Raw genomic sequence first — 23,323 nt, forward strand, 5'->3', positions numbered from 1 at the left:
CTGCATAGGAGCAGGATTCAGCAAGCTCCATCACTGACAATGGAAATGTAATCATATCCCTAGTCAACACAGACAATGTCAACAAAGAGAAAGACCATTCTAGTGCATTTCAAACGCTCAGTTTAGTTGCTGTCTACTGGTGCCTAATTCAACACAAGCACTGTGGTGGTACTTAGAGCCATGGTACTTCTGATAACACCAGGATTTCATCTGACCTGTGTCTCACGTCAGGCTCAGCTGCAGCCTAATTTGGTCCTGGTCATTTTTAAGAAAACGAACTGACTTATAAATTCCTTCCCATCCACAGCGTTATAGACTCCACGTCCCTGAGCTGAGGTACTTCAGAGCTGGAGAGGAAGCAATAGGAGTTCTTACCTGTGCTTTTCTCTTCAGTCCAGGTAAAGTTGTTTCTGTCACTTCTCTTTTCTTTTGCTGGATCGCTGGACTTTTATTTCACCCCTTCAGTGTTGTGTAGCTTTCTGGATTTTCCTCAGTGATCAAATAATTAGAAGTTAAGCAACCTTTGTAATGGCTTCAGAGCCTAATGAAACTGAAAGTACTTCTTTCAAGGCAGTGACTCAGTAACCATAAATGCAACTTCTGGATTCTGCTAGTAGGAGGGTTTAAAGTCAAGTTTCAAAGTTTTTTTGTTGGAAGAGATCTTAGAGACCATTTATCATTTTAAAACATGTCCATTAGGTATTGAAAAAAATGGAATATATCTCAAGATTGGAGATCTGTTTGAGAATTGTAGAATGAGGAGGCATCACATTAATTTTTAGATATAATTTCCTATAACAAGAGACAATTCACAATGGAGCTGCCTATTCTTTTAGAGGTGCAGTAAGTGAGGAAAGGGCATGTTTTACACACTCATGAACACCTAGTCCCTGGCACTTAATGCCCAGCACACAGTCAGGAGGGGGCTCCATGCATTGTACTCAAGTTCCAGGCTCAGCGCTGACTGCTTTACATGAATTACACCACTTAAATCTCGTAACAAGTATTTCCCTATGATTTTATAGAAACCAAGACACAGAAAGACTTTATCAGTTTCCATGTAGTTGTGTGGTTTTGAGTGAGTTTCTTGATCCTGAGTTGTAATTTGATTGCACTGTGGTCTGAGAGACAGTTTGTTGTGATTTCTGTTCTTTTACATTTGCTGAGGAGTGCTTTACTTCCCATTATGTGGTCAATTTTGGAATAAGTGGGATGTGGTGCTGAGAAGAATGTATATTCTGTTGATTTGGGGTGGAGAGTTCTGTAGATGTCTATTAGGTCCTCTTGGTGCAGATCTGAGTTCAAGTCCTGGATATCTTTGCTAACCTTCTGTCTCATTGATCTGTCCAATATGGACGGTGGGATGTTAAAGTCTTCCATTATTATTGTGTGGGAGTCTCAGTCTCTTTGTAGGTCTCTAAGGACTTGCTTTATGAATCTGGGTGCTCCTGTGTTGGGTGCATATATATTTAGGATAGTTAGCTTTTCTGGTTGAATTGATCCCTTTACCATTACGTAATGGCCTTCGTCTCTTTTGATCTTTGTTGGTTTAAAGTCTGTTTTATCAGAGATGAGGATTGCAACCCCTGCTTTTTTTTTGCTTTCCATCTGCTTGGTAGATCTTCCTCCATCCCTTTATTTTGAGCCTATGTGTGTCTCTGCATGGGAGATGTGTCTCCTGAATACAAGACACTGATGGGTCTTTACTCCTTATCCAATTTGCCAGTCTGTGTCGTCTAATTGGGGCATTTAGCCCATTTACATTTAAGGTTAATATTGTTCTGTGTGAATTTGACCCTGTCATTATGATATTAGCTGGTTATTTTGCTAGTTAGTTGATGCAGTTTCTTCCTAGCCTTGATGGTCTTTATAATTTGGCATGTTTTGCAGTGGCTGGTACTAGCTGTTCCTTTCCATGTTTAGCACTTCCTTCAGGAGCTCTTGTAAGGCAGGCCTGGTGGTGCCAAAATCTCTCAGCATTTGCTTGTCTGTAAAGGATTTTATTTCTCCTTCATTCATGAAGCTTAGTTTGGCTGGATATGAAATTCTGGGTTGAAAATTCTTTTCTTTAAGAATATTTAATATTGGCCCCCACTCTCTTCTGGCTTGTAGAGTTTCTGCTGAGAGATCAGCTGTTAGTCTGATGGGCTTCCCTTTGTGGGTAACCTGACCTTTCTCTCTGGCTGCCCTTAACATTTTTCCTTCATTTCAACCTTGGTGAATCTGACAATTATATGTCTTGGAGGTGCTCTTCTCAAGGAGTATCTTTGTGGTGGTCTCTGTAGTTCCTGAACTTGAATGTTGGCCTGCCTTGCTAGATTGGGGAAGTTCTCCTGGATAATATCCTGAAGAGTGTTTTCCAACTTGATTCCATTCTCCCTGTCACTTTCAGGTATGCCAATCAAACATAGATTTGATCTTTTCACATAGTCCCATATTTCTTGGAGTCACTGTTCATTTCTTTTTACTCTTTTTTCTCTAAACTTGTCTGCTCACTTTATTTCATTAATTTGATCTTCAATCACTGATACCCTTTCTTCCACTTGATTGAATCGGCTGTTGAAGCTTGTGCATGTGTCACGTAGTTCTCGTGCCACAATTTTCAGCTCCATCAGGTCATCTAAGGTCTTCTCTACACTGTTTATTCTAGTTAGCCATTCACCTAATCTTTTTTCAAGGGTTTTAGCTTCCTTGTGATGGGTTTGAACATCCTCCTTTAGCTCAGAGAAATTTGTTATTACCAACCTTCTGAAGCCTACTTCTGTCAGCTTGTCAAAGTCATTCTCCATCCAGCTTTGTTCTCTTGCTGGCAAGGAGCTGTGATCCTTTGGAGGAGAAGAGGTGCTCTGGTTTTTAGAATTTTCAGTTTTTCTGCTCTGGTTTCTCCCCATCTTTGTGGTTTTGTCTACCTTTGGTCTTTGAAGTTGGTGACCTACAGATGACGTTTTGGTGTGGATGTCCTTTTTTTTTTTTTTTTTTTATGTTGATGCTATTCCTTTCTGTTTGATAGTTTTCCTTCTAACAGTAGTCAGGTCCCTCAGCTGCAGGTCTGTTGGAGTTTGCTGGAGGTCCACTCCAGACCCTGTTTGCGTGGGTATCACCAGTAGAGGCTGCAGAACAGCAAATATTGCAGAACACTAAATATTGCTGCCTGATCCTTCCTCTGGAAGCTTCTTCCCAGAGGGGCACCTAGCTGTATGAGGTGTCAGTCAGCCCCTACTGGAAGGTGTCTGCCAGTTAGGCTACACGGGGGTCAGGGACCCACTTGAGGAGGCAGTCTGTCCATTCTCAGAGCTCAAACACCATGCTGGGAAAACAACTGCTCTCTTCAGAGCTGTCAGACAGGAAAGTTTAAGTCTGCAAAAGTTCCTGCTGACTTTTGTTCAGAGGCAGCAGGCCTTGCTGAGCTGTGGTGGGCTCCTCCCAGTTTGAGCTTCCCCAGCAACTTTGTTTACCTACTCAAGCCTCAGCAATGGTGGACGCCCCTCCCCCTGCCAGGCTGCTGCCTTGCAGGTCAATCTCAGACTGCTGCGCTAGCAGTGAGCAAGGCTCCATGGGCATAGGACCCATGGAATCAGCTGTGGGATATAATCTTCTGGTGTACTGTTTGCTAAGACCATTGGAAAAGGCAGTATTTGGGTGGGAGTTTCCCATTTTTTCCAGGTACAGCCTGTCACAGCTTCCCTTGGCTAGGAAAGGGAAATCCCCTGGCCCCTTGCGCTTCCCAGGTGAGGTGATACCTGGCCCTGCTTCAGCTTGCCGTCCGTGGGCTGCACCCATTGTCCAGCCAGTCCCAATGAGATGAACCATGTACCTAAGTTGGAAATGCAGAAATCACCCATCTTCTGCATCGATCACGCTGGGAGCTGTAGACTGGAGCTGTTCCTGTTTGGCCATCTTGGAATGGAACTTCTTCACATGCACTTTTTATAAATCATTTATAAGTAAATAGACTGTGTTGTGTGGTACTCATTCCATGTAGCGCTCTCATTTTTCTTTTTTTAATTTCAGATTATGTCATATACTACAGAAATCATTCAATTTTTCACCAGAGAATAAGGTGAGTTCCTTGAAGTTGTTGAATAATTCAGTTTCTTTCAAGTTATGTTTTCTTTTTGTGTTAGTCTTATAGAAGGAGTGCTTTAAGCACACAGCTCAAGTTAAAAAAAAAAAAGTCTAAGTGGGATAACTGCTTTTGGCAATGACCAGGAGAGGAAAATCTGGAATGGATGGTAGAGGAGAGAGATGATGAATATCAATTATGGCCTTGAGACAAGTTGCAGGAGTGAAGTCTGGGGCGTGTGCTGTTAACTCCTGTGTGTTAGGTCCTTTATAAATTGCAGCTGGTCACTAATATGAAGAATTGACAATGGATTGAGTTTAATGTAGGGCACAGTGATCAGAGTGGTGAAGGGGTGAACTGTATCAGATGCATCTGATGCACTGACTCATCCCGTCAAACTCTCTTCTCATCTCAGTTGTGGCAGTGCTGGGCAGTTGAAAGGAGACCTGGACTCATTTCAGGCTTACAGCATGTTGTATTAGGTAATATAAAACCTGTATCTGTATAAGAGATTACAGGGTTTATGGGATTGGTATACCCACTTTGTAACCTGTCCTTCCTGGCCTCTCTCAAACATGCTGGGCATGTTCATGTCTTAGGCCTATACACCTGCTGTTCCTTTTGCTACTTATGCTGTTTCTCCAGATATCCAGGCGACTTCCCCCCTTACTACTTTAGGTCTTCCCTGAACTGCCACCTCATTGATGCTATTTCTGATCCCCTGTGTCAAATTGCTATACTCTAAATTGCCAGCTCTTTCGCTCCCTTATCGCTGCTTCACTTTTCTGCATGAAAGTTGTGGTTATTTGATATTCTGTATGTTTTATGTTTTTGTTTATTACTTGCTAGAATGTTGTGTCCCTTGAAGGCAGATATTTTTTATCTAACCGATCAATCCTCTCCAGCACCTCAAATCAGTGCCTGACACATAATGAGCTTTTAATAAGTATTTGTTAATTGAATAAATCAAAACTGTGGAAGTGAACATGTTAGTTCGTTATGCTCATTTTCAAGATTTTTGAGATATGTTATAGAATTTTCCTCTGTAAATATATGCAGTCCCTCCCACTCCTTCAAGTGTTTATCATGTCTTTCACCTCCTTCCCAACCAGGTAGAATCAGTATTTTTAATCTTACTTCCATTAATAGGTATAAAATGACATGTTTTCTAAATAAGCAGTTTTAACATTTCAACTCAAAAAGAATATATATTTAGATAACTATCTTTACCACATTTTTATCTTGTAGTATATAGGCTTCCTTGAGGCGATGAAGCCTGAGTTAGTGTTACGATAAGAAGGAAAATGCATTTGGTGTCTACTACATGGTAGTCATTGTGCTAAATTCTTTACAGGTGTTATTAGTTAATTCCATTCTTCAGTACATGCTTATAATGTAGGTAGTATTATTTGCATTTTAAAGACTAGTAAATACAGTTTAAATATGTTTAATGGCTTTTTTTTTATTTGTATTTTTTGAGATGGAGTCTAGCTCGGTAGCCCAGGATACAATCTCGGCTCGCTGCAACCTTTGCCTCCCGGGTTCCAGCGATTCTCTTGCCTCAGCCTCCCAAGTAGTTGGGATTACAGGTATGCACCACCATGCCTGGATAATTTTTGTATTTCTAGTAGAGACGAGGTTTCACCACGTTGGCCAGGCTGGTCTCAAACTCCTGACCTCAGGTGATCCGCCCATCTCAGCCTCCCAAAGTGCTGGGACTACAGGTGTGAACCATTAAGCCCGGCTGTTTAATGGCTTTTTAATACCAGTTTATCAGGCCACAAGGCCCTGACAGTTGATTGATTTGAGGTTTCTTCAAATGATGAATTGGTGTGTTTAAGAGGATCAAATTGGGTTCGTAGGTGGTTCTATATTCTGCCAAGGTGGACTGAAACATTCTGGTGCTATATGTCTCTCCCTTTACTCTTTCTAACTGTGAAGTCTGATTAGTACTTGTAAATGAAAAGTCTCAGGCTCTCTTCTACTTTTTGTTGTGAGTGAAGCATTTCTGATATCAATTCAGAACAACTTGAAACTGTTTTTATTTTGAACACATGTCAGATTGAAAGTGGAAGCAGGGACAAGTTCTTCATTTTTGGGAGATAGCCTAGATGTTAAGAAAACTGCTCTTTTCTGTTTATTACAATGAGGTGGGAACAGTTTTTGTGCATTTTGTTTTTACATGAGACTGCTTGAAAAATTTTCTAGGGACTTTTTCTTTTAAATGGTGGGTAGGTGGAAGCAACATTTCCACTTTCCAGTTTACTTGGTTTGCAGTCTATGGAATCCTTGTATCCTTCTAATAGATGGTCACAGATCAAATTAATTCATAATTTAGTATTATTATACAATACAATAACTTATGTATGTATGCTTAGTGTTTCAAAGACTGTCCCAAATATTAGCATCCCATGAACAGATTCTGAATTTCAGGTATGGTATGTTTTTATATAAAGCTGCTTTTTACATAAAGAAGACTCTAAATTTCAGGTATGGTATGTTTTTATATTAAGCTGCTTTTTACATAAAGAACTCCAGGCAGCATGCTCTAGGGTACACAGCAGCAGAGATCCATTGATTCAGCTGGGGTTACTTAGTCTCATATAGAATGGAGGCATGACCTGCAAGTTATGAAAATAATGAACCATATTCATGTGTGCGTAAAGAGAGCAACGTTCTGTGTGCACAGCACTGGGCTGGATGCTGAGGGTATGAAGACTAATTAGATACAACCACTGCCCTCAGTAGGACTTACTCCAGTGGGTAAGAGTGACTTGCACCCAGATTATAAAATCAAACGATTAGAGAGAATAGGAAGAGAAAAGCACTGAACACCAAAATATGTAGCCTCAGATCACAAATTGGAACATTTGAAACTTTTACTCATGAGGAATTTACCCTGATGTCACTTATGTGAAATGGATTAAATTTTAGATTTCTAAAAAATGACCTGACAATAAGAACAGACACATAGACCAGTAGAACAGAAGAGAGAAATCAGAAATAAATCCGCATATTATAGCCAACTTATTTTTGACAAGGAGACCAAAAACATACATTGAAGAAAGGATACCCTCTTCATAAATGGTGCCAGGCAACCATAAAACTATTAATACTAGAGGAAAACATGGGGGAACACTTCAGGACATTGGTTTAGGCAAATATGCTACGGGTAAGACTTCAGCAGTGCACCCAACAAAAGCAAAAATAGACAAATGGGACTTTGGTACTTAAGTGATCCTCCTGCCTTGGCCTCTCAAAGTGTTGGGATTACAGACGTTGAGCCACTGTGCTTGGCCCCATAATGGACTTGTTTCTATGATCTACTTCTTTTCCATTCTAGCAGAACAAGAGCCTATTTTTTTAAATTTTTATGTTTAAGTTTGGGGTGCAGGATGTGCAGGTTTGTTACACAGGTAAATCTGTGCCATGGTGTTTTGCTGCACCTATCAACCCATCACCTAGGTATTAATCCCAGCATGCATTAGCTATTTTTCCTAATGAAGAGCCTGATTAAAAATATAAAACCATGGTACCTAAACCTCAGAGTCCTCAAAATATATAATTTAATTTAAGCTGCATGCCTCTGTTTTTGTGTGTGTGTGTGTGTGTGTGTGTGTGTGTGTGTGTGTGTGTGATCTATTTTGCTGCAGAGTTTCCAAACCAATTGTGTCTGTGCACTATTTGGAACTCTCACAGGTTTTATACAGTTTCCTTTTTACTTGTAGCAGAATGGTTATTGGGCTGGCATATTATAAAAAGGCCAAAAAAAGTTAAATGTATTAATATCTTGTCCCAAAATTTCTGATAGAAAGGGAAATATGTGTATTTGTAAGCAGATTTAAAATGACTGTTGAAACAGAGATGGGACTCCAAGAATTTAAGTATCAGCAGAAACCTAAGCGAGAAAAAATGACTGTTAAATTTCTTTGTGAAAGAAATTTTGTTTGTTTTGAAAAACCAGATAGTGAGTAGAGGGAAGAGGATAGAACATGGGAGAGGACAGATGGGAACTAGCCAGGCAGAAGTGGCTGGGCTGGGCTATTGTGGAGTGAAGGGCTTGTGGTTCTCCTCCAGGTTACGAGATCAAAGAAATCTTTTTTTTTTTTGAGATGGAGTTTTGCTCTTGTTGCCCAGGCTGGAGTGCAATGGCGTGATCTTGGCTCACCACAACGTCTGCCTCCTGGGTTCAAGTGATTCTCTTGTCTCAGCCTCCCGGAGATCAAAGAAATCTTAGGGAACAAACTTTCCACACCCACATCTTTAACAAAATCTCCTACGCTCGAATGTACTCTTTCAATTGTCTTACATTTGGGAGTGAGGGTTAGATGAAGCACCATGTCCAGCTCTATCTCAGATTAAACTGCCAGCCCCAAACTGAGAGGTCTTCTTCATCATGATTGGAAAAGGCATATTGGAAGGGATCAGTCGGTGACACAGCATTTTCTCAGCTAGCCCTGGAAAACCACCCAAACGTCATAGAAATACAAGGGAAATGTCTGCTTAACCTACTCTTTCTTTTGGGAGGGCATGCAGTTTGGCTATTTGAGTGAGTATTTTGTTTTTGTTCCACTACTTGATTTTAGCAGAGCAAATGAGTTCATCATGCATTAGCAAATAAAGTCAGCTCTGAAAGTGAATTCTCAGGGAAGGGAATGGAGGCACATGCTAGAATTCTTGTACCGTTCTAAGTTTGTTATTATGTCTCATGTGGAAGTCAGAATGTCCTGGAGACTCACTCCTGGTTTGGCTTTGATATAAGCACAGGAAGATGAGCAAGAGATGAGGTGGTGGCAAAAAAGAGGGATGATCTTAGACAAATTGAAACATTAAAAACAGCCTAAGTATGTTTCTTTTCTTTTTCTCTTTCTTCCTTCCTTCTCCCCTTCCCCTTCCCCTTTCCGCTTTCTCTTCCCCTTCCCCTTCCTTCCTCCCTCCCTCCCTTCCTCTTTCTTTCTTTCTCTTTCTTTCCTTCTTTTTTCTTTCTTTCTTTTTTTCTTTCTTCTTTCTTTCTTTCTTTCTTCTTTCTTTTCTTTCTTTCTTTCTTCTTTCTTTTCTTTCTTTCTTTCTTTCTTTGTCTTGCTCTGTCACCTAGGCATAGTACAGTGGAATGATCTCAGCTCACTGCAACCTCTGCCTCCTGGGCTCAATCATCCTCCTGTCTCAGCCTCCCAGGTAACTAGTACCACAGGCACATGGCTAATTTTTGTATTTTTTGTAAAGAAGGGTTTTTGGCATGTTGCCCAAGATGTCTTGAACTCCTGGGCTCTAGTAATCCATCTCCCATGGCCTCCCAAATTGCTAGGATTGCAGGCTTGGGCCACCATGCCTGGCCTGCCTCCATATGTTTCAATGCAAAAGCACAAATGTTGTATCCATATTAAATAGCTATTCAAGTACACACATACACACACATACAAATGATTATGTGGGAAAGAATATTAAGAGATTGCTGGAGGCCATTATCCTTAGCAAACTAACACAGGAATAGAAAACCAATTACCCCATATTCTCACGTATAAGTGGAGGCTAAATGATGAGAACACAGAGGGGAACACACACACTGGGCCCTATCGGAGAGTGGAGGGTGGGGTGGAGGGAGAGTATCAGGAAAAATAACTAATGGGTACTAGGTTTAATACCTGGGTGATGAAATAATCTGTACTAAAACCCCCCATGACACAAGTTTACCTATGTAACAAACCTGCACATGTACTCCTGAACTTAAAATAAATTTTTCTTAAAAAGAAAGGAAGGAAAAGAGGAAGATGAAAAGGAGGGAGGGAGGAAAGGGAGGAAGGGAAGAGGGAGAGAGAAAAGAAAGAATTGGAAAAATAAAGAGGAAGAGAAAAATGAAAAGAAGAGATACATCCATACATAGATAACATAATTTTTCTTAACAAAAGTAATATAAAATTTTAAGAATGTGGTCTGTAAATAACACTACTGAGTCATAAAAATTATTAAATATATGAGTCATGAAAAACTACAATGTGTTACCACTACACATCTGCCAAGTGGAAAAAAGGCAAACTGGCAAACTATATTGAGGCTTGATGAGCTTGTGGAGCACCTAGAATGTTCATACATTACTCATGTAAATATAACTTAGTAGCACTATGAAACTGACATTATCTTCTAAAGCTGAACATATGCATTTATAGAAATCCATTTCTAAATACACACACGAAGAACTGAACATTTGTGAACTAAAAGATATGCACAAGAATGCTCATAACACTACTATAATAGACATAAAAGTGAAAGTAGTCAAATGTTCATCAGAGTTGAGTGGGGCTGAATGTGGTGGCACATGCCTGTAATTCCAGCACTTCGGGAGGTCAAGGCAGGTGAATCACTGGAGGCCAAGAGTTTAAGACCAGCCTGGGAAACATAGTGAAACTATGTCTCTACTAAAAATACAAAAATTAGCTGGGTGTGATGGCACACGCCTGTAATCCCAGCTACTTGGGAGGCTGAGGCACAAGAATTGCTTGTACTGGGAGGCAGAGTTTAAAGTGAGCAGAGATCGTGCCACTTCACTCCAGCCTGTGTGACAGGGTGAGACTCTTCCTCAAAAAAATAGTTGAATAGATGATTTATGATATAGTCATATAATAAATAAATACTATACAACAATGAGAATAATTTAACATACAGCTAAACACAAAAATATTGACCAATCTTACATTTACTCAATCTTATATTTACGCAATCTACTATTGAGTAAAGGGCACTGGATACTAACAAATACATATTTTATGATTTCATTTATATAAAGTACCAAAACAGGATAGTAATCTTCATGGGTGTAGGAAGAGGTGGTAGTCTCTGCTTGGGAGCATGACAAGGGCTTCATGGCAACTGTTATATTCTGAATTTTCTTTGAGTGCTGGCATTCTGGATATGTTTCATTTGTGCAAATCCATAGAGCTATATATTTATGATGTCCACTTTTCTATATGTGTATTTATGCTCCAAAGTAGTTTACTTAAGTCATCTAACAATATCTAGAAATAAGTCTAACAAAATATGCAAGGACTATACACCATGAACAATGCAGTATTTCTGAGAGAATTAAAAGGGCTAATAAATGGTAGGACATGTCATGATTAGGGATTGGAATACTGATTATTTTATGAATCTCATTTCTCCACAAATTTATCTATAGATTGAATGTAATTGCAAGACTCATACATACAGTGAGTTGATTTATAGAAACTACAGTGAAAGGATAATCTTTTCAATAAACGGTGTTAGTTTCACGGGATTCTTGGGTTATCACTTCACCAGCTGGAAACCTCTGTGGCCAGTGGATCCTTTGCCTGAGTTTTTCTTGGGCTCACTGGGCTTGTTCCACCCCTTCAGTCTGGCAGGCTGCGCTTGGCTTATGCTACCCTCCTGGATCCCGTGCCTGCCAAGAGTGAGCTGAGTGGGGAGGGGTGTGTGAGTGAGCATGGGTTCCAGCCACTGCTCATAGCCAGGCATGCTGGCTGTGGCAGGGTGGGCAGCTCCAGGCACTGGCATGGGCGCTGGCTCCCTGCGAGGCTGAAACTGGACCAGGCAAACCACAAGCAGCTTCCATGGCTGGCACCAGGGAATGCAGTGGTGCCCAGAAGCTTGTAGTCACCAGAAAGTGTGAAGCCCCAAAGAAGTTATCACAGCCCTGGCTTGGGGAACTTCTAGGTCTGGGATCCCCAAAGGGCCACAGATCTTCTCTCCTTCTCTCTTCTCTCCTTCTTGTTGCCCACAACATGGTGAGCAAGGGGCGTGTTTCAGCCTTGTTTGTGTTACAGCTCTTTCAGCTCTGCCATTTGGCAAGTCCCTAGTTTTTGTCCTGTGTCCAGAAAGAATGAGGTACCTAGACAAGTGGAAGGTGAGCAAGATAAAGACGAGCTTTTTTGAGCAGTAGAACAGCTCAGAGAAAACCCACAGTGGGTAGCTTCTCTCCTCAACTGGGATGTCCTGATGAGTGTTCAGCTCTCAGCAGAGAGGAGACCCTGGAGTAGGTAGCTCCTCTCTGCAGCTGGAAGTCCCAATGTCTGCTCAGCTCTCAGCAGAGAGGAGAACCCAGAGAGGGTAGCTCCTCTCCACAGGCAGCTTATTCTGTCATCTCCTCAAGTCTGGCTGAGCCCAGGGTTTTTATGGGCTTCAGCGGAGAGGAAGTGTGTGCTGATTGGTCCATGGGTGGCCATGGGTTGGCCTGGAAAAAGCAACATAAGTTCCCACTCTGATCTGCAGGACTGGCAGCCCAGCTTCCAGGCTTCAGGCCTTCCCTGGCTTGAAGGTGGGGCTTCACCAAGGGCCTACCTGTTTCTACCCTGGAGCCTGTCTGCCTCCTGCTGCTGCCTATGTAACCCAGGCTTTTCCTGCTGAGGGGTGCCTATAAGCCAGCATTGAGCTGCCCTCAGCCCTGCCTCAGCCTCCTTCTGGTGCTCGGTGGTGCACAAAGTCTGGAGGGGGACAAGGCAGCAGGGGCTAGTGTGTCAGGGCTGCCCTAAGTGTGTGCACACCCGTCCAGGTTGCAATAGTACCCAGTCTTGGCCTCAATTTTGCTCCAGATCAGAGCAGACACAGGAGCAGGGAGAGGCCAGGAAGCAGGAGCAGGCATTTCCAAGCCTGCAGGGGCAAGAGGGACTTCCCAGGCCCCTGGGAGTGCAGAGTTGCCTGGGTCTGCAGCTGTGGCTTGGGTGGCTGCAGCTGTGCCTGGAGCTCATGCCTGCTCCCAGTCCTCAAGAGCACAGGGATGTCTAGGCTTGGAGCCATGGCTGGGCAGCTGCAGCTGCGCCCAGGGAGCATGAGGCTACCGCCCTGCCAAATCAGAAGTGGGCAGGCCTTCCACCTGTTTCTGGCTCCCACCGGCTCCATGGAGCATGCAGCCCCGGCCACACCTCCCCAGTGCAGCCAGTGCCATGGCAGCAGCCACTCTAGATGGGCCATGGCTGCCATCATTAGGGCTTTACTATACACGTGTTAAAAAGTAATTAAACATTGTTCCTACTCTCCTGACATTAAAAACCAATCAATTCCAGATGGATTATAGATATAGTTGTGGAAGACAAAACAATCAAACTTTTAGAAAAAAATCAAAGACATTATTTTCAGGTTTTCCCAGTTGGGAAATGTGATACAAAACTATTCAGTTTAAATAAAAAATCAATACCTTTAACTATTAAAATTGAGAACTGCTATTTATCCAAAGATACAATGAAGAGACTGAAAGGTAAAGATTAAAAAAAGAGTAAAGATTTAAAAAAGTAAATATGTATATACACATGAATGGAATATGTAAAAAAGTCTCCAAGTAAAGAAAAAAGGACAATTCACTAGAAATAGAAGAAAAGTCTTAAACAGTCTCATCCCAAAGAAGATATCCTAATGAACAGTGGACATGAACAGGGGCTCAACTTCCTTAATTATCTCTCATTCTCAAGGAAAAGCAAATTAGACTGTGAATAAAATCTCCATGTACCCACTAAGATGACTACAATTCAAAAGGCTGACCTATCCAGGTGACGATGAGAGTGTGCAGCATTGGAAATTCTTACACATTGCTGGTGAGAGTATAAATGGTGACAATTGTATTAAAAAACTATTTGATATGATCTACTATAAGGTGAAAAATACACACTATATATTTAATAATTCCACTCCTAGTTATCTGTAATGAAATATTACAGAACCCAAAAGCTTGCATGAATTTTAACACATAATGTTTAGTTAAAGAAGTCAAACAAAAAACAAAACATGGTATATATTTCAGTTTATATAAAGACAAAAAGCAGACAATAACAAGCTGTGATGTTCAAAGTCAGATAACATTTCTGTATTAGTATCTGCTATTGCATAAGAAATATGCTCCCAAATGTAGTGACTCGAAACAGCACTGATTGTCTCATATTTTCTAAAGTTCACAAGAATCTTTTAGGTAAGGTTTAGCTGTGTCTTCTTTGTGGTTTCTCACAGGCTGCAATCAAAGTGCCTCCTGGGCTTTAGACATCTCAAGGCTTTTCTGGGGAAGAATCCACTCCCCAAACTCAGTCTCATGGTGATTGGCAGGATTCATTTTATCATTAACTTGTTAGACTAAGGTCCTCAGTTCCTTTATGGCTGTCGACTAAAGGTCATCCTCAATTGTTTGCCATGTGAGATTTCTGCCATGATAACTTCCTTCATCAGTATGAGCAAGCCATGAAAGAGAGAGGGAGATAAAAAAGAAAGGGGAGGAGAGAGAGAGTGAGAGAGTGTGTGAGCTAATGAGAAAGACAGAGACACACAGAGAGAGAGTAAGCAAGCGATAGAGCACATGGGCTAGCAAGATGGAAATTTGGGTGATGCTATGACTAAGATTCTGAGGGTATTTGGCAAAATTTAGTTCCTTGATTTAGTCCCTTACATGATAGTGCGAGAACAGATGTACTTCTCAAAAATCATCCACTGTAAGATTATAACTTAGCTATTATTCCTTTTGTATGTTGTTTTTCATTTTATTTTTAAAAAAGTAAAAGTCACCAAGACTGGAGTAGATCTAGAAGGGCAAAAGTGAATACAGCAAAGTAGGAGTCTAGTGTGGAATTCCAGGTGAATGACAATATGGACTTAGACTAGAAAGGGTGAGGTTCTATTCAACTCTAGATGCATTTCCAATTTAGAGGTAACAGGACTTGCTGTTGAATTGATTTTGAGGACAGAGAGGAAAATAGGGATCAAGGATGGGGTTAAAGGAATTATATTTACCAAGATAGGGGAGACTGTGGGAGGATGAAGTTTAGGATCACAGGAGAAATCAAGAGTTTTGGTTTGGATATGTAAAACTTGAGATATTTATCGGACATCAACGTGGGAATGCTAAACAGGCAGTGAAGTTAGAGCTGTTAATTTGGACACGTTGAATAGAGATTTGCTGAAGCCAAGACAGTGGATTAAAGAAAAAAAATGGGCTCAAAAACTGAAGAGCTATAATATTTAGAAATTAAGAAGTAGAAAGAATTCAGAAAAGGAAATTGAAAAAGAATGGCCAATAAGACAGAGAAAAACAAAGACTGTGTGCTACATAAGCAGCCCGAAATATGAAATGCCTGAAGAAGGAAGGGATGATTATCTTTGTCATATTGCTGAGACATAACATGAGAATGGAGAATCAACAATTCGACGTATCAACATGGAACAGGCAGGTCATGACAGGGGCTGATTTTGTGGGACACTTGATATTGAGATTATGGAGGGAGGTTTTGTTACTGGTAAATAAAAGGTTGAGGCTGAGGTGAGATGATAGAAAAGACTTTCTCAAAGGTCAAGTAGCTGAGAGGCTGGGGTATTAGATGCTTGTCTACCCCATGCAAAAAGTCCCAAAGATTAATAACAAGAGTAGTGGTAAAGAGAGGAAGAGTCAGGTGCTAAAATATTCAGTGAATAAAGGGGTTGGGAGATCCAGAATACCTAAAGCAAAGGAGTCATGAGTAATATAGCCTGATGACATGTGTTTCACTTTATGTGTTTTGTTGTTTTGTGGCTTTCTGGGAGATTTAGAAGCTAAAGAAAGAGGATAAATGATTTGGAAGCCCCTCAGATCTAGGAACAACACAAGAATGTTCACTCTCACCACTCCCATTCAACATTACACCGGAATTGTTAGTACAATGGAAGTGTTAGTACAATTTGGGAAGAAAAGGATATAAAAGGCATATAGATCAGAAAGGATCAAATAAAACTGTCCGTATTTGCAGGCAACATTATTGCCTATGTAGAAAATCCCAGGTAATCTACAATAAAACTCTTAGAACTAATAAATGAATTTAATACAGTCAAAAGATACAAGGTCAGCACACAAAAATCAACCTTCAACAGTTTCTGTATATAAGCAAAGAACAACTGGAAACCAAAATTTTAAAAAGGATACTATTTACAATAGCTACAAAAAAAGGAAACACATAGATATAAATCTAACAAAGCATGAACAGGATCTGTATATTAAAACTACTCTAAGACCAAGAGACTGTCAGGATGGATCACAATTCCTGTATCTCCTTAGATTCCATCACCCTGTAGTTCTTACAATGCTCCTTCTACTCACAATAGAAAAGAAGGCTCAAGACCTTCTTTCTAGAGTTAGCCTTAACAAAGACTAATTTTAATGTTCTCCCATGTTTTATTATATAGATTTTTCCCCCAGTCTAACTCTAAAACAGTCCTTTTAGGAAGTTAGGTAAGACTACAAAGAAAACAGCAATTGCTTAGGCTAGAGGAATTTATTCATTCAAGACATTTGTTATCTACAAGATACTCCGCCAAGGACTAGGAAACATGGTTGTGTTTCTCTCTTAAAGAGCTAAAAGTCTATGCTGAATACATATATTAAACAAATGAAAGAAAATTAAATACCCAGGAAATTGAGGGGAGAGCACGTCTATGATTTAGGAAGGAGTTAATCTAATCCCCCTATAACAAGACAGTTTACACAGCTCTTTAGTATGTCTTAGCCCTATTTCACCTTATCAGTCAATTAGAGAAAAGAAAGAAAGAAAAAGAAAGGAAGAGAGAAAGAAAAGAAGGAAAGGAAGGAAGGAAGGAAAGAAGGGAAGGAGGGAGGGAGGAAAGAAAGAGAAATCCAGTAGGGCATGGTAGTGTGTGCCTATAGTCCCAGGTACTTGAGAAGCTAAGGAGGGAGGATTGCATAAGGCCAGGAAGTCAAGACCAGCTTGGGCAACAGAGCAAGACCTGCCTCTTAAAAGAAAAAAAAAATGTCCTTGGAAATCTCTAAGGAAGCTGAGCATGGTGGCATACGCGTGTAATCTCAGCACTTTGGAAGGCTGAGGCAGGAGGACTGCTTGAGCCCAGGAGTTCGAGGCTGCCATGAGCTATGATCCCACCACTGCACTCCAGCCTAGGCAACACAGCAATGAGACCCTGTCTCTAAAAAATAAAAAACAAATTTAAACAAATCAAAATTGGGAGAAGGGAGACAGGAAAAGAAAGAACCTATTACTTTGACCCAAACACAACTTTAAAATAATAATAATAATAATAATAATAATAGATATGAGCCCTGGCTATGTTGCTCAGGCTGATCTTGAACTCCTGGGCTCAAGCGATCCTCCCACTTCAGCTTCCCAAAGTGCTGGGATTACAGTTATGAGCCACTGCACCTGGCCCCAGACACAGCTTTAATAGAGCATCATGCAGTCAGCATCCCTACCCAGTTGAATGAACTGGGTAAGTGAAAGAAATTAAGAAAGCAATGAACACCATCTAGTGGCCAGAATTTTTATTTTTCCTCACAATATTTAATCACTACCTTACGTTACTGATCAGTTTGTTCAAACTTACTGCCTGTCTCCCCTCCCTACTAGAAAATAAGGTCCAGCGGGCAGGGTCTTTGTCTTTTTTGTTCCTCATGGCATCAGTAGAGTCTAGAAAGGTTGCCAGGCACATATATATGCAATAAATAATTTTTTTTAAATGAATGAACATCTTATATACACTTTATTATCCCAACTCCATTCCTAACACTTCAACCTGAAAGTTTACAATTATTAAACATCATATTATTTCATGAGTTTGATAATTATTTATATTCTTGTGCTATTTATAATAGAATCTTCTCCCTCTACTCCCCACAAAGGATTTCATCAGTATCCCTTCTTTAAAGACCTAGAGAAGCTGGTGTTGATTAATATTCCTAACATTGCTCTAGGGATCTAACTAGCATGAAGCATGTAGCACTAACTTTGGGCCAGCATTGTGAACACTGCTGCAATAAACATGGGGGTGAAGACATCCCTTTGATATACTGATTTCCTTTCTTTTGGGTATATACCCACTAGTGGGATTCCTGGATTATATGGTAGCTCTGTTTTTAGTTTTTGTTGTGGTTTTTTTTTTTTTTTTTTCAGGAATCTCCAAACTATTCTCCATAGTAGTTGTACTAATTTACATTCCTACCAACAGTGTACGAGGCTTGCCAGCATTTGTTATTGCCTGTCTTTTGAATGTAAGCCATTTTAACTGGGGTGAGATGATATCTCATTGTAGTTTTTGTGTAATTTGCATATTTTGAACCAACCTTGCATCCCAGAAATAAAGCCTATTGTTTATGGTGGATTAGCTTTTTGGTGTTGCTGGATTTGATTTGTTAGTATTTTGCTGAGGACTTTCGTGTCTGTAGTCATCAGGGATGTTGGCCTGAAGTTTTCTCTTTTTTTTTTTTTTTTTTTTTTGAGACAGAGTCTTGCTCTGTCGCCCAGGCTGGAGTGCAGTGGCTGCATCTGCGCTCACTGCAAGCTCCGCCTCCCGGGTTCAGGCCATTCTCCTACCTCAGCCTCCGAGTAGCTGGGACTACAGGTGCCCGCCACCACGCCCGACTAATTTTTTTGTATTTTTAGTAGACACGGGGTTTCACCGTGTTAGCCAGGATGGTCTCAATCTCCTGACCTCGTGATCCGCCCGCCTCGGCCTCCCAGATTGCTGGGATTACAGGCTTGAGCCACTGCGCCCGGCTGAAGTTTTCTTTTTTGCTGTGTCTCTGCCAGGTTTCGATATCAGACTGATGCTGACCTCAGGGGTTAGTAAGAAGTCCCTCCTCCTTGATTTTTCTGGAATAATTTCAGTAGGATTATTGACAGCTCTTCTTTATACATCTGGTAGAATTCAGTTGTGAATCCATCTGGTCCACAGGTTTTTCTTGTTGGTAGGTTTTTTATTACTGATTCAACTTGGAGCCCATTATTGGTATATTCAGGATTTCAATTTCTTCCTGGTTCATTCTTGAGAGGTTATATGTTTCTAGGAATTTACCCATTTCTTCCAGGTTTTCTAGTTTGTGTGCATAGAGGAGTTCATAATAGTGTCTGGGTATTTTTTTTTTCTGTAAGGTCATTGGTAATGTCATATTTGTCATTTCTGATTGTGTTTATTTGGATCTTCTTTTTCCTTATTAATCTAACTAATAGTCTTTAAATCTTATTTATTCTTCCAAAGAAACAACTTTTGGTTTCATTGATCTTTTGTATGGATTTTGCATCTCGATTTCATTCAGTCAGTTCAATTTTGGTCATTTCTTTTCTTTTCCTAGTTTTGGAGTTGATTTGCTCTTGTTTTTCTAGTTCCTGTAGGTGTGATGTTAGGTTGTTCATTTGAGATCTTTCTAACTTCTTGATGTAGGCGTTTAGCACTATAAACTTTCTTCTTACCACTGCTTTAACTGTGTGCCATAGATTCTGATATGTTGTATCTTTGTTTTCATTAGTTTAAAAGACTTTTTTGATTTCTGCCTTAATTTCATTGTTTACCCAAATGTCACCCAGGAGCAGACTGTTTAATTTCCATGTAATTTATAGTTTTGAGAGATCTTCTGGGTATTGATTTCTATTTTTATTGTGCTGTAGTACTAGAGTGTGGCTGGTATTATTCCAGTTCTTTCCAATTTGTTGAGAATTGCGTTATGGTTGAGCATGTGGTAGACCTTAGAGGATGTGACATGTGCAGATGAGAGTAATGTATATTCTGCTGCCAAACTGATTTGTAAAGTCAAAATTTATTTTCCCTTTTTTAAAATTGTTCAAAGACTATAAAGACTATCTGACTGATTCAAATCACAAATTCTAACAGTTAAGTTGCTATCAATCCAGCCAAACGTGTATGTGGATAGACAGACAACAGATAAATAAGACACATATTTACCCTGATCAGCCTTTCCATGGCTTAAGTGTACAATTTCTATTATGATTTTTGAAATAGTTGAACTAATGTTTGTATAGCTATTATTATCTGGCTAGGAAACATTAGTGTAATATTCTAATACACACACATAAATATTGCATTTAAAATACTTACATGAGACTGAAAACTGAACATAATTCTCTAGAGCAGGATTATAAGGTGGAAAAGTCTTTAGGAACTTACAAACCCACACTTAGTTGTCTTGTTTCCTAGAGCAGGTCTTTCTCAGTACTACTGTAGGGTTATAAGATAAAGGAAAATGTAGTCCTGCCTCCTTGACTCTTAGTACCTAGAAGTCACAGATACCTCTTCAGCAGCATTTTCAGATAATGAGGCATTGCTACTATCTTCCAACTTGTTTTCCTCCCTCACTCCTCTATTGTCACCTAGAAGACCCATGTAAAAGGAAAGCAGAATGCCTTTGGGAATCAACTAAAATAGTAGTCAGTAAACAATTACAGGCAAACTGTGGCTACACTTCAGGAAACAAATGTAAAAGAGTTAAACAAAATTGAAGTTGATTTATTTATCTGCAAATATAGATAGTTGGTCCAGAGCTGGAGTGGTGGCTCCATGATATCAGGGCTCAGGGTCCTTCTCTCTCATTCTATTGCACTACATCATCTGGAACTTGTAGATTCCATATGGTGGTCCAAGAGAGTTGCAGGCATCTTAGACCTGTACCCTGCACCCAAACTGGCAGGTAAACTGCAAACCAAGGGAAGAAGAAGGGCTTACCACTCTTTTAAGACATTTCATGGCAGCTGCACGTACAGCTCCCATTTATATGCCATTGGCCACAATTTGGTCATACAGCCAACCTAGCCATAAGAGAGGGTGGAAATGCATTCTTTATAAAATGCACCCATGTACTTTGCTGAAACTTGGGGACTCTATTACTATAGATTTAAAAAGGGATTGTGACCTAAAAAAAGTTTTTTTAAAAAAATAGAAGAGAGTATCAAATAGTGGGGGATAAATAGCAGCCCCATCCTAAAGTTTCTCTTTCCCTTTTTCGTAACGACCAATGTTATAGTACTTACTAAGGACTGAGTACTCTCCTAAGTATTGTTGGTTTTGTTTTGGTTGATTGATTCATTAAATCATTTAATCCTTACTATAACACTTTGAGTAAGGTTCTATTATTCACTTTTTACAATTGAGGAGACTGAAGCATGAGAAATGAAATAACTTGCCCAAGGTAACACAGCTAGAAAATCGCAGAGGTGGAATTTGAACCAGGCAATTTGGCTTATCCATTATGCTATACCACCTTCTCTCTGCTATATTTCAAAATATTTTTAGTCCTTTAGATGAGGCAAGGAAAAAGCCTAATCTACATAAATTTTTACTCAGAAAACAAGGGTATAAGGGTGATTTTTTACTCAGAAAACAAAGGTATAAGGTAATATAAGGGTAATATTAGGGTATAAGGGTAATTTTTGTATTCAGAAAACAAGATAAAAGGGTAAAGGGCAATATACCTATTAGCTAGTAATTTTTCTTTTTTTTTTCTTTTTTTGAGACGGAGCCTCATTCTGTCACCCAGGCTGAAGTACAGTGGCACAATCTCAGCTCACTGCAACCTCTGCCTCCCGGGTTCAAGTGATTCTCCTGCCTCAGCCTCCTGAGTAGCTAGGATTACAGGCGCGCACCACCACCCCTGGCTAATTTTTTTGTATTTTTACAGACAGGGTTTCACCATGTTGGTCAGGCTGGTCTCGAACTCCTGACCTGATGATCCATCCACCCACCTCGGCCTCCCAAAGTGCTGGGATTACAGGCGTGAGCCACCCCACCCGGCCTATTAGCTAGTAATTTCAAGAACTCATTTACACGGCCTTTTTGTACATTCGGGGCCTTTTCAACTCCTATTTCCCTTTCCAGAATCATTTTTGCAAGGCTGCTTCCTTACCATTCAATTCTGAGTTCTAATGTCACCTCCTCAAAAATGCCTTCCTGACCAACCTATTTAAATTTGCAGCTATCTCCATCCATCACTGCTTCTTTCATAGCACTTATCACCCTCTAAAGTCATTTTTTATACTTACTTGTCTATTGCTTGTCTCTCCCTACCAGAATGCAAAGTTTAAGACACATGTTTTCTCTACCTCATTCCTCCCGGTTGCCTCAGCATTATATGAGAAAAAGAAAAATAGCCCTTGGTGTCACGAACGGAACTGACACTTTAGTGTTGTTAGGAATTGACTGCGGTGTTCCCCTGTTAAAATATAACAATCTCACAAAACACTAACATCATACCAGGTCATTCTGTGATCATAATGAAGTGAGACAACAAACAAGATCACACTATTTTTGCCTAACCAGATATTTAAAAAGGTCACTGTGCAAACTACAAAAATATCAAACTATCCTCCTCCCCCAGCTAATATGATTGTTGCTTCTTTGCCGATTACAGCTTTAGCCTTGCACTTTTCCTCCCTCCTAAAGGTAAGATGTAGTATGATCCCCAATCGCGGCGGACCCCACAGCCAATGCGCGCTGAGTCACACTCCACAGCCAATCCCAGGCCACATCCAGGCTCGCCCCTATCTGGACACAATAATTTCTCCATGCACCTAACCATCTTCTGAAACTAACTCCCTGTACCTAGTTGAAGAGCATATTCCTTTAATCAATGTATACTTTTGTTCCCTCCTTTACAACTGAATAACAATGCTAACGCCTCTCCCACTCCCTGTAGCCTCTCATCCTCTTAAAATAGAAGAGGAAAAATATCCAAACATAAAATTCAATTTTTAACAAAAACTCTCCTTTAGCTGACACTGCCCTCCCCAAAGAAGTCACCAGTGGTTTCCTTCCTTGTTTTCCTAGAGAATTTTCTTTTTCGCTTTTTAGTGTCATTTTTCTTCCTCCTTCAGTCTCACATGTCCCTTTCATTCTTAGTTTGCTGATCAAACTCATATCCAGGAAAGTGAAGTTCCTTTCCGCTTTTTAACCCCACACCCCCATCTCAAATGACAAATGCATCTAGGAACCCCTTTTCACACTCTCTCCAGCCCTGCCCTCTCTCAGGCACCTTCCAAAGTTACTCTAACCCGATCCCTCCACTTGTACAAGCCCAGCGGCCCCACAGCTTGCCCGTCCTTGCAAACCAGTCCTCGTCCTATAACCTGCCCCAACCCGATCAGTCGCATACATCCGATTCGATCCCTGGGCCCAAATTCCATACCCATATCCAAGTCCCCGCCCCACTAACTCCAGCCCCGCACCTACGCCTGCCTGAACCAGCATGTGAGCCCGGCCGACTCCACAGCCAATGAGTTCCCTGAGTCCACACCCATGGCCAATCTCCGGCCACGTCCAGGCCCTCCTCCATCTTGTCCCCTTCCTCACTCAAGCCCAACCCGTGGCCCCCACCCCTTCCCTCCTCCATTTCCATCCAGTCCGCGATCGCGGCGGACCCCACAGTCATCGCGCGCCGTGAGTCACACTCCACAGCCAATCCCTGGCCACATCCGGGCTCGCCCCCGCCCCGCCCCCTTGTTCCCACAAGCCCGGAACTCCCCAAATCCCGCCCCT

The 23,323-nt window shown here is 40.8% G+C and overlaps 2 protein-coding genes across 5 annotated transcripts in view; one reads left to right on the plus strand and one right to left on the minus strand.

The window, feature by feature from the left end:
- LOC116469802 (guanylate-binding protein 1-like) overlaps window positions 1-331 on the plus strand; it is a 37,191-nt gene extending 36,860 nt beyond the window's left edge. Inside the window, exon 13 of the mRNA XM_058439606.1 lies at window positions 308-331. The gene's annotated coding sequence lies outside the window, so the exon portion shown is untranslated. The remainder of the gene's footprint in view (window positions 1-307) is intronic.
- The window catches only part of LOC116469803 (guanylate-binding protein 3), a 38,215-nt gene extending 16,063 nt beyond the window's left edge, over window positions 1-22,152 (minus strand). For 3 of the 4 annotated variants that reach the window (XM_032155430.2, XM_058439608.1, XM_058439610.1), the window contains exons 1-2: window positions 21,832-22,152; window positions 376-489 (exon numbers count right to left, since the gene is read on the minus strand). The gene's annotated coding sequence lies outside the window, so the exon portion shown is untranslated. Of the gene's footprint in view, window positions 1-375; window positions 559-21,831 lie in introns of those variants that run through there. The other variant, XM_058439607.1, reaches the window with a different exon arrangement.
- Window positions 22,153-23,323: the final 1,171 nt, after the last annotated feature.

The sequence above is a fragment of the Hylobates moloch genome, unplaced genomic scaffold (assembly GCF_009828535.3).
Source record: "Hylobates moloch isolate HMO894 unplaced genomic scaffold, HMol_V3 SCAFFOLD_5, whole genome shotgun sequence".
Taxonomy (NCBI): Eukaryota; Metazoa; Chordata; class Mammalia; order Primates; family Hylobatidae; genus Hylobates; species Hylobates moloch.